Raw genomic sequence first — 12,792 nt, forward strand, 5'->3', positions numbered from 1 at the left:
ATACGTTTACAAAGCATCTTTTGGATCAAAAATACTTTCCTCATATTTTTTCACAGTAATGACGTACTGGTGAAGACTGCCCAAAACAGTGCACTGAATCATATACCTCAGACACATCAAAATATATAGAAAAGCTTCAACATTATCTACAAATGATGCCAGCACAAAAACCTTCCCATAACTGTTTTTCATTTCTGCTAGGAATGCTAAAAAAAAACTGCTGTCAAACTCCATTTTATTTGATGTATGATGACAGTTTCAAGAAATATACTAATTTCTCCAAATAAATTAGATTACCAGCATATTTAATGAAAAACAAGTCTCTGCTGAAGTTCCTAAAGCCAACCTATTGAATAAAGTACCAGCATTGGCTCACACTGTTATCTGCAGCACAGTTTATGAACTGTAAGACAAGAACAAGTTAATTATATCTCTGTTGCCTCAGTAATATGAACTAATCAGGTGTTGAATGGACTGTGAAAGTGAATTTATTCTACTGAAATCACATAATATGTTTGTATGAAAAAGACTGAGAGTCTACTTTTGAAGCCAAAAACAAATTAAAGTTTTAATAACAAAATGCACTGTGGCCTCAATCCAACTTATCACGTAAAATAAATAATCACAGCATACTTTTAAATACGAACCATTACTGTTGCAATACAGTCATCTCTAGACTAGCTGCTGATGTTCTCTTCTCTTTTGTATGCTAATTATCTAGATCAGAAGGTGTGCATACATATATGTTTGAACTTACTAAATGCACAAACACATATATAAACTAAAGTCAAATGGGATAGACTGAATTAATGTTAAAAATGGACAGTAGTGAGAAACAATTTAAAACAGTCTTTTTAAGAGTATGAAGTATATTTTGGAAGCAGATCTGGTAAAATGGCATTAACACAAATGGGAAAGCGTAATGAGCCATTAGATGCACAGTGAACAGATTACAGAGTTAAAGACTAGAAGAATTTGGCAAATTTTCTAGTAGTCTAGATTCTTAAACAAGACAGTTACTTCTGTTATAATCTCCATAATTTTCATTTTTCACTAATATTCAGTCATCTATGCAAATAGTCTCTTTTTTAAACCAATATACCTGTTTCATAATACAGCAGTGGTACTATACATTTCCTCAGCAGTTTTCATCTAGTAATATTCATTTGTCTGTAGTACCTTGTGGTCACATTTAAACACTGTTATTTATCTCCAATATTACCTTCAGTATTTCACTAGTGATGTTTGCAGCTACAAAACAAGTAAATATATATGCCATTACAGGATTTAGATTTACAGGGGGGTTCACTTCACCTGGTAGAAATAAATTGGCCTATGGCATAGATTTGTTGCAAATTCAGAAATACACTGCTTTCACTTTTTATACTTCAATTAAAAAAAAAAAAAAAGGAAAACACTTTAAATTGTTTCATATCAAGTCTTAATATAAAATTACAATATATTGAACCATGATTTACAGTCAAAGTGGAGCTTGCAGGGATTCCTGTAAGGGAAGTCACACTGACATAGCATGAGACTCATACACATGTTTTTCCCTAACCCCTGTTCATTTGCTGAGAGACAGTTGTCTCCAGGCATCTGCAGTATGGTGCCATTTTTTATTTTTCACTCATTTCAGAATCCATTTACTACAGAGACATAAGCATCTATTTCCATTTTAAGTCATATCAACTGTATTTGTCCAAGTGGGCATATATAAATTAATTTTGTATTATTACTATTAAAATACATAAGTATTCTTTTATTCAGCTATATCCATAGCCTCCTGCTTCTACTGATATCAATTTGAAAATCATCTTTGTCAACCACTGGACATAGTAGATCAATAAAATATTTAAATTCCTTCAGAAATAGGAACTGTTGCTAATTATAGTTAACAGATACTTGTTACGATCAAAATGTCATTTCTGTAATCTTCACCTATAAAAAGTCTTATTATTAACTAATAAAATACAGAACAAACGTATTTTTCATTGCATGTTTTCATTTCTAGGATTAATTTGATTACTCATCTGTATGCAGTGAAAAGTTTATGCAGTCTAATTTGTATTGGGAGTAACTAAGGATCACATTTTGACTTGTCTATGCAACATTTACCTTGCGTGATAATGCCTCACCTTCCCAACTGAGTAACTGAAGTTTCATTGGCAGATGATTAATATAGAAACAGCAATAATACATGCATCTGTCCAAAGAACAGTAATTCTCTAAACAACAATATGAACAAAATCTGTGTTGCAGAAATGCCATCATGATCTGACCACTTCACAGTCTTGTGAAGAAGAGCTGTTCATCTGGAAGAGAGTGGTGGACTAGCAACTACTCACCACTTGCCTGAGAACTGCAACTTTTTCATCTGCCTATGAGAAGCTGTGAACTCCAGTGAAGAAGTGCCACGTGTGTTAAGTACACATTGATTTACATCTACTTACAAAATTAATAAAAAACTGTTTTGAGCAGAGAATGGAAGAGTATCACTTTCTATTCCCCTAATCTGAGATTTACTTTAACAACATTTGCATATTTGTTACATATAGACTACATGGAATTTACCAAAAATCTTTATATCAAGTCCTCTGTAGCTCAGTGGTCTGACTCTCATACTAATCCTGCAGTCCCTGTTCCCAGGCAGACACTTCTGCTGTACCCTGAGCAACTCTCCTGTGATCCCCTTTGAAAAGAAACCCAGGGATGTGAATGAGAAAGGAGTCACTTGACTAAGCTGTCCAATCTGGATGGTCCACAGACAGGTGTGCAGTACATGGCATGGTTATCAGCACCACAGTGTATACATGAGCACACAGATACAGCTCTCAATTAATGCTGATGACCAAATGGAAGAAAGAAAAAGTAGACACTGTTTTGCTCTATACACATTCCAAGATGGTTAGAGACAAACTGAAACCCTACAGGTGTAGTCATGTTTCTCTGTAGCCTTACTACACTTTCAGCAGACTATCTTAGCTCAGAAACACTAGAGACTGGAAGTGGGTGGTGTCAAATAATAGTATAGTATAGTATAGTATAGTATATATAACATATATATATACTTCATTTTTATCAATCAAGCACTATGAATTCCATTAATATTTAACTTCTGTTTACTTCTAAAAAATTCACTTTCTTTGAAAAATCATGCATATGAGTAATGAAGGTGACAGGAGATGTGCAGCTTTAAACTAGATAAGAATCTGGCCCAAAAAAAAAACTATCCAAAACTAAAAATGCCTCTTCTGATACACCATTTCCCACAGCTGTCCATAATACTTTATTTTCTACACTGTTCTGTCATTATATATACGCACAGGCATGGATACACACACACAAACAGCTGTGCGGATAAATTTCTGATGAGATATCATGTGCCTTTACTTTTGATCAAAAGCACTGATGGACACAGTTGATTCTGAGATATGTGCTTTCAGGAAGCATATTGGAAATAACTTTAGGAACATTTTTTTTTCTTTTTCTACTAATAAAGGAAAAGATTCAAGCCACATCTGTAATGCTGTGTTTCTGCTTGTTCTACCAAGGATATGCCAATAATTCAAGGTAATCAGCAGGGTACATTACAGAGGAAACTCTGAACCAACAAGCTGTACAAACAAAATAGCAATCAGAAGATTTAATGCATTTCTGATGTACGTTTAAGGCATTGACACTGGGCCACAGATGTACATGTGTTGTGTTTTATCTTGTTGAGATATGGCCTGTGAGAACCTATTACTGCACATCATCACCCACAACTACTGGGCCCAGCAAAGGAAAAATTCCATCACACATTACTCCTGCAGATATATTAGAGAAACAAATTGTACTTGGAATTGAAAAGTCACAGGCTTATTCTGTCTTAATAAATTCCTGCCAAAAGGCTAAGTGTAAAACCAGAAATACTTCCCAAATGTTGTTACTGTATTATCATCTTTGACATCTCAAGGGCTGCTCAGGGGATCATCTAGATATCATTTCAGAGTTCTCACAATAAATCTGCTTTTTTTAACCTGTGCTTGGTTTTATGTAGCTCTTTTGAGTTTACTGTACTTGAAATTTAACATCCCCTGTACCAAAAGACAAAGGCTGCTTTATAACAAGAGCTCTGGCACTTTGGTGATCTGATGATACAATACACTTTTCAAAATCATAGATAAAACTTCAAATGTTACTTTAACTTTTCCAAAGAGATAGTCTAAAATCCTTTAATGCAACAATCTTTATAGATCTGATAGTGTCCTGCACTGCAACCTTTCTATTCTAAATTATGCATTATATTTTGATCATTTTTTATTTTTTACAATACTTACCAACACTCTCAAGTGTTTCCTATCACACATACCTTGTAACTTTTCCATATCTCATTGTAGTGTATAGCAATATAGTGAACATCTCAACAACATATATTATTTCTATCTTCTTTTATGTTTTTAATTCTCTACTTCTATTCAAATACATGAGGAGTTTAAAATATATCAGTATGACAATGACAACATTAAATAGAATGTACTAGGAAAAAGCACATATTCAAAGTTATTCCAAGAAAAGCAGTCTTTCGTGTCAACCAGCAAAAACATTTTGTCCCATTTTATTTCTGCTTCATCTAAGCAAGGGAAAAAAAAAAAAAAAAAAAACTATGCTGCTTGTTTAATTACACTGTTTTATTTTGAGGTTTTGGTTTTTTTTTTTTCCTTTTTTTGACATGCCACACTTCAGACCTGCCAGATATCCTGGGATGGAACAAAAAGGTCTTTAGGCAGAACCCAGGCCTGGTGGAAAATTTAAGTAGGCAGGTACAGGGGCTAGACAGCTTGCTCCTTTGCACAGACCAGTCTGCCAATCTTATACCCAAAACCATATTCTTACAACCCCCTCTACACATAGCAAATGCCCTCAGTGTTGTGCTATTAAAGCAGAAATATGGAGTGATGAAAGCCATCCCTGTGATCATCTTGGTTCCAATATAAATAAATACTCATTCTTAAAGACCCTGAAACAAATTTTCTTAGTATCCTAATCCCAGCAAGGAAGAACACTCTAGAAGAAGAAAGTGCCTCAACAAGTGCTTCTAGCTGTCCCATATGTGGGGCTAGAAGCTAGTGCTTCTAGATATACCCAGGTGGTATAATGAGAAGATGGTGACATGCTCTCTTAAGGGTGTTTCATGCTCTCATCAGGTTGTTTCACACTGAGGTTTATAAACAGTGCAACCCCAAGGTAAATATCCCCAAATGGCTTCCATTCAGGTTAGAGCTAGTAAGATCATTAAAGAAAACAGACACATGCAGCAAGTGTGCCATGAGTAATGGTACACTAGAGAGTCCTATTGGTATAGATGCAAAGGCCTTTGAAACAGATACGACACAAGAGATTCCCCTGAAGTTCCAATGCAGATCAGTCAGATCACTGTTGGAGGAGCTGGCCGTGAGTGGTATGGATGCCAGCCACCCTCACTCAGCATACCAGGGAAATGGAATGACTTTGAAGCAATCATAATCATATGGGGGTAGCCAAACAGCAGAAGCAACCTCTCATCTGCCTATGCTAAATCTGTCAAGGGTCATGAAAGCAAAAGCTGTAGCTGGTGATCTGACATGGCTGCCATCCCCTCACAGGCAATGCTACCTCACATCTTTCCCACCAGTCATTCATTTTCATCCTTGTCCATGTCCTCATATGTTCTTTTGGAGGTGAAGAATTAGAAGGCTACAGTGAGTACTCTGGGTGACCAGTATGCTTTTCCCAGAATCTTGCTTATCTGGGGGATGTCTTTCCTCCTTTTCTTTCCCACATGTGTCATTTTTTCTAACAGCATTAAAGTCGATATGGCTACTACTACTGAGGTTTACATGAGCTCACATGTAGTGTTTCAAAAGAGCTTCAAACCTCTCCCTTCTGACACCATGCTCAAGGTGTCAGAACATAGTGATCAAAAATTTCTGTCTTCGCTTCAGTGTTTGGCAAAATCAGAAGAGCAGATTGCTGCTTGCTGTGTACAGGCTCCTCCGCACAAATTTTTTACATTAGCTATAAACAGGTAGGCTTAGCCAACCACAGATCAAGTAGCAACTTGTCATTTCCACTGTGATGAAAGTCAACGAGTGTGGTGTGAGATATGAAAGTACACTGCAAAGAATGATGTTCTCATTTTTCTGGCATCCAAGCAAGACAAAGAAGACAAGTGGGTTTCACAGTTGTGCATCAGTGCCTCATAGTTTAAAACTTGTTAATATTACCAGGCTCTGGTAAATGAATGAAAAGCAAATTGATCATTAAATGGTGTGATAAAATGTAGGAACAAGACATCCAGATACCAGGAGCTTTCTACATACTGGATGTACCAGACCTATAAGCAACAAGCCTACAGTGTACACCTGCAGACCCCACTAAATTGTTTAGATTGCACTCTTTACTGTAGGTCAGGGCTGTTAATCACCAGAACGCCCTAGGGCAGTCACATACAGCCTTATTTATGGGCAAATCAAGAAACTGAAATACTCAACCGTGCCTGATTAGCTGCACTAATATGCTACTTGTGGCTAATTTCTGAGCTGCTTAATTCGCAGGTGTTTGCCCCAGCCAATAAATCATGCTTTCTGCCTCCTCTTTGCACTCATGGACCTGCAATGCATATGTGGAGCCTGTTTAAGTGACAAGCAGGAAATAATTGATGGTGCATTAAATCACTCTAGTGTTTAGTGAACTGGCTCCCCTTTGAAACAAGCCTTGCTACGTTCCCACTCCCAGGCTCATTTCGGTTGTTATTGTAACCCAAGTCTTCTGTGCCACTGCTTGCAACCTTTCAAAGGTACAATGTGTACATTTCCTCGTTTTTATTTGTTTTACTTGTAGAGCACACTATTTGCATAAGACATTGCTATTAAAATTTCCACAACAGTTAGTCGTCAATGCAGTGAAGCAGAACAAAATTGTACTGACTGAGAAGTTGAAAGGGGATATACCAGGAGCCCTAGCAGCTCCAGCCTTGCAGTTTCCCTTTAAACATTCTGAAATGAAGCTGTCAATAACTAGGGGTTCTCAGTCATGTTTTATGTTGATCATCATTAACTTGCTAGTTTTGATATTTATTTTTTTTCTGCATTAACGTTTCAAGCAAGAGAAAGTAATCTGAAAGTTGAACTCATGGAAATTCTGAACTCTTAACTCAAAGTCAAAATTGGGTAGATTCATGTTGCTTCTTGTATTTTGACGCAAAACTGAGGTTTTCTCAAGGGATGCACAGAGAAGCAGGACAATTTCAAGACTTCAACTGAAAATGCTGTCTACTGTATCCTGGAAGGCCTGAAGGGAAGGCCTCGCACTTCTTCGTCCGTCTTGCAAGATTTTGTTACATCCCATATTAATATGTGGTTGCCTAAAGCAATTTTTATTGTAGTGGAATCTCTGTTTTTCAGCTTGCATTGTAACTGAGATGGGCACAGTTCCTCAGGGAATTCTGGATGAGTCTCACAAATCTTTTTTATATGGCTTATGGAGAACCTTTTGGAGCAAAGGATAAGAGCCAGAACTCAAACACTTCTTTCCATTCCAAGGAATCTGTTATCAATGTCCATGATAGAATTGTTTTGTCAGTATTTTGGGGTCTAAGTAAAATAATCTCAAAGTAAAGGATTTCAGCAAAAGATTCTATTTTTTGAACATTTTTACTGGCTGCTTACGCCTTATTCTGAGAACAAACAAATTGAAACTAATGCGAAATGAGGTTGTCTTCTTATTAGTGTACCACACAAAAAGAATATATGTGTCCTGCAAGCCACAGTGTTTCCGAGTTTTCTGGTTATAGCTAAAAGTGGGGATTTCTGTAGAAATATTTTCTGAAAAGTGATATTAACTTAGCAGAATGTCACAGTGTCTGAGGCACATTTACCTCAGGCTTTCTGTCTTGCTGCTGCTAAGACCAGCACTAAAATTTCAGCTTTCCAAAATCAAGGCAGCTAGATAAAAATAAAAGAAATAGCAAAAAGCATACAAGTGGTACAAAAAGTTTTCAAAGAGAATGTATTAGACTTTCATGACAAATAAGAATCACCCCTGCCATCAAAAAAAATGTTTCTCATAGCTCCAGAGGAAACCATATTGTTAAGCAGAAAAGGTAAAGGAGACAATGGCAAATCTGGAAAAAAAAAAAAAAAAAGAAAGAAAAAAAGAAAAGAAAAAAAGAAAAAAAAATCTCCTCCTTAGTCATATCCTACTAAGGAAGTTTTAAAAAATAATAAATTGTGAAAAATTCAGTGTAAAATCACTGTTAGACATATCAAAAGAATTTTAGGACTAACTTCCTAAAAGCATAAAAATAATAAGAGCATAACCAAAAACAAAACAAGAAAATGTTTTGTTTTGTTTCAAAGCAAGAACAAACATGAAGCTTGATATGTAATCTATAAACAGAAGGTCAAAGTTTAAAAAGAGAACTTAAATGCTCTGTACTAGCCATTGGTGAAGATGCAGTACTGAGTTACATGGTCTTTTACCTTGACCTAATAAAATAATATTATGCTCTTATCATCTGAGGTTATAAAATGAAAGTTCTGCTGTAATGGTGTTCATTCTTGCTTTTCCCTGCTTTCCTTGGACGCCAAGAACAGGATCTGTGAGCTTCTGGAGAAGCTGTAAAGTCATGTTTTGCCACAGACATGCAAAATGGTTAGGTTATGAAATGGGTTATAAGACATTTTTTAATACATTTGTAAATTTTAAATCCAGAAAGAGCCAATATGTTTACCCAAAGTAATTTCCTTTGCTATACAGTTATAACATTTTTCCTAAGTTGTTCCTGAAATCAAAGGAACTGTTCTTTTCTATTAAGAATTTGTTTAGATTCAGAAACTAGAAACAACTTGGGATATAAGATTTTTGTTGTTGTTAATTTTGTTTTTTAATTTGGCATACTTTTGCAACTTTTTTTAGTGGTAATTCAGTTATAAAAGCTATGTGTGAGATTTTGCATTTTGATTTATCTCAGGCACATTGAGAGGCTATTAAGAAAAATTTCTAACAAACAAAGGTGAGTCATAATGTTTGACCTGAAAAATTTAGGGTGAGATTTTCAAAGTTCTTCTGTACTGCATTTTTGTAAACCAGCCTGCCAGCCCCAGTTTAAGGAAGCATAAATTTCAGTAAGGGGGCATGACATTTTTCACCTATTCATCAGTTTTGTGCTTTCTTTTTAATATTTAGATTGCAAAGATGGGTAGTCAAGAAAAATAAAATGCATGCATTTCAATTTCAATTAATATCATTTCAATATAACAGCATTATATTTTTGACTCAAAAATATATATATATTTTTGGAAGTTTTTAACGCAAAAAAAAAAATCCCTAAAAAGTCTTTTCATGGAAGTGAATGTTTTGGGTTTGTTTGGTTTTTTTGTTTTTTGTTTTGATTTTAGTTAAAATGGGCTTTTCACTTGCTTATGGCATTTCGTGAAAATTTCACAATCTTCTTGCTAAAGACTTTTAAAGTGTTTTCTCAGGGATTAGGTTATTAAAACTCATTATATAATCAATACCACACTTTTATGAAAAAGGTAACATTTTCTACAACATTCAGTGGATACTGGAGGTAAATAGTACTGTTGAATTGAATGACATTTGAATAAAAAAGTGCAACAAATTTAAACTTGATAATAATGTCACAAATAAATAACAGTATGACTAAAACAAGGAGAATAAATCTGTACAGAGCTTCAGCTCTTCATTTAGAATCTGTTGGAAGAATTTCTAGGAATAACAAATTACCTTTGGGCCAGCTAAAGACCATGAGGAAACTGCAACTCCATTAAATGAGGACAGGGGAAAAATACATATATGCATTGCCATTATTTCTAATCTGACTTGGTATTTTGAATATATTAGGAGTTTTTATGTCAATCTAGAGTAATACTCAGTATTACTGAGTAAGAGTAATGAAAGCTTAATGCTCATTGGCTCAATTCTGAGTACTTTTTAACATCCAAGACCTTGATCACATGATAAATTGAACACTGAAAGCAGTTCCTGAAACCTAACCTTTAAATAGATTTAGTTTTATGTTATCATAATTTTCACTACTTTTTAAGGAAAACTACTGAAATGTTCATTAGGATTTTCACACAAGGCTCAGCTCAGGATAATAAATTTACTTGTTATTTCTGTTTACATTTTTCATTTGTTTCCCCACTCATCTTGTTTAATAAAATAGATAAACCTATGCCTCATTTATGTTAACTTCATACTTAACAGACACACAAAAAAATCTGAAGCAAGGGTAGTCACTGGTGATTTTCAGACCAATTCATCACACCCATATAATAGTCTGGAAATCAAGCCTGAAGTTTCTGTTCTTTCAGGAAAATAATAAATAAATAAATAAATAAATAAATGTATATCATAAAATAAAGTAAAATTTACTTAGAAATATCTTTAGACTATCTTTATTTATTTATTTTTTAACCAACATATGTCCTAATTCAAACGCCAGTGAATTCAATAAAGAGATCCCTCTTAATTTCAAGAGTTATTGAAGACTCCCAGGCCTAAATACTAAGTGAATACTAAGTATTCACTTTTAATGATATTCCAATGTAAAATTTAAAAAAAAAATCTAAAAAAAAAAAAGTTGAAAGAATGTCCTCCAAACAAATATTTCCTAAAATAAAAAGGTTGTGTTTTACAATTGCAAATATTCCGAAAGAATATAAATTCCAAAATTGGATTCCATCTTCAAAAAAAAAAAAAAAAAAACTAAGCACATTCAGGAGTAGAAATCAGAGTTAAGATCATCCAGAAAGCCTTACTCACAAGTATAAGCAGAAAATAAAACAAGCTCCTACTTTATGCAGTCTTAGAGAGGTTTATTAGGATAAGGAGTAACATTGGCTTGTGATCACTACTGGGTGATCTTGTGATCACTCCTAGCATTCTGGTCAAGTTCTCTGAAGTTTCACTACTATTCTGAAATAGTGGTGAGGAAAGAGTTAATATTGTTTGGGTTCTCTTAGATATTCCTCTCCATATTTCACTGAGTGTTTTACAAAATGAAACTAAACCATGTCATTTTTATGATTTCTGATTTTTGAGAATAATTCTGAGAATACACTCTGAAGAGATCTGTGCTGGAAGCAACCAAAAGATATTTGCCATTTAAACACATAATAACAATGATTCCTGTTACTATTGAATTTGATTTTTGTTTGCTTCATTCTCCTTGAATTATTTTCCCAGAAGAATAACCACTGTATATTTCATCACATTCTGGATAAACAGCAAAGGAATAATGTATAACAATTTAAAAAAAAAGAAAAAAAAAAAGGAAAACAAAAATATATAATGCAACTTAGTAACACTATGTAATTGTCATATTGCTGAAATGTAAGCATCAAAGAGGGATATGGGAATGTCAAAAAGTGCAGTTTCTGTATTTAAGAATTAAAGGTGTGCCTGCCCTTACTGTCAGAATACACTTTCAGGAGGCAGCAATGAAAGTTTATATTACAAAGGTCACTCAGAGAAGAAGAATGTCACAAAGTTAAGTACATCCAGGGAAGATCAGATAATAGGGAATATGTTTTTCAAAGCTAAAATGATAGATTGCAAGAATAGTAAAATAGAGCACATGGCAGATAGAATGGGAAATCAAGACAAGAAAAAAATAAAATAAAATAGAAAGGTAATACAATATAAGTGAAGCTGTAGAAATCATAAAAGAAATGCCTGGAAACAAGAGGGAAACTTATTGAATAAAATAAAATTTATTCAGAGTATTCAGATGGCAAGATTGAGAAAAATAACCAGCAGAGTGGCATCTTAGCTGATTGCAAGATGCTTGACGAATACATTTAAAAAAAAAATTGTCATGTGTTTTCATATAACACCATATGAATAATTTAACACCAATGCCAAGATTTATGAAACGAGTATCATCAGTGAAATGTTAATGCCTGAGACAAGAAATTGTGGGGGCTTAGGGTAACTATACAGTTCTAATTTATAAAAACTTACAGCATTAACACAAACTCCTAACACTGGGACAAGATCTTTTTGGATTACCACAATATTAACAAAGATGAAAGCTTGATGATATTTGGAAATTCTATTATAGTTATCATTTAATAAAAAATTTGGCAACCAAAATATGTATAATACTGTCAAAGCAATATTTATACCGAATAGCAAGCCTAACTATTTTTACTTAAAATTACACTTCCTTTGATGAGCCCATCATAAAGTTTCTTTGTGCTGAACAAGAAATTTTATGATGTCATTAAAATGTTACCGACACAATCATTATGTAATGCCCTTGGAAAACCTATAAGAAAGGGCATGTGTGAGCTGATTGATTTGCTTACTTGCATGCCTGGCCACAACATGAGTATGTCTATTTACTGTGGATGGCATTTGTTGCATCTAGACAAAAATAATAATAATAATCATCACCATGCTAGGTTTTCCTATTACGCATAATATCTGGCCTTGGTCTGGACCACGAGATACCTCCAGTTACAGAAATACAAGCTTTGTGTCAGCCCAAGAAAATACATCTTGCTGTGGAAATGTTGAATCCCAAATGTTTGAAGATTCTGGGGTCAACCCATCACACCTTAGAACTGTGAATGTTACTGTAACAATTGACACTATGCAGGGAGGAACACTGGAACATTCCTGCTTTTGTGTTTTTCAGACTGCTGTATATCAGGCTTGACTACCAGTAACAGTCATCTCTATTTTTCTCTTTCTTTCTCTTTTTTTTTATTTTTTTTTCAGTACATTGTGGCTGACTTT

The 12,792-nt window shown here is 34.3% G+C and overlaps 1 long non-coding RNA gene across 1 annotated transcript in view; it reads right to left on the bottom strand.

Moving 5' to 3' along the window:
- LOC121066582 overlaps positions 1–12,419 on the bottom strand; it is a 34,749-nt gene extending 22,330 nt beyond the window's left edge. The window contains exon 1 of the long non-coding RNA XR_005817847.1: positions 12,360–12,419. This is a non-coding gene — a long non-coding RNA (uncharacterized LOC121066582). The remainder of the gene's footprint in view (positions 1–12,359) is intronic.
- Between the last annotated feature and the right edge of the window lie 373 nt (positions 12,420–12,792).

This window comes from Cygnus olor, chromosome 2 (genome assembly GCF_009769625.2).
Source record: "Cygnus olor isolate bCygOlo1 chromosome 2, bCygOlo1.pri.v2, whole genome shotgun sequence".
In the NCBI taxonomy this organism is placed as follows: Eukaryota; Metazoa; Chordata; class Aves; order Anseriformes; family Anatidae; genus Cygnus; species Cygnus olor.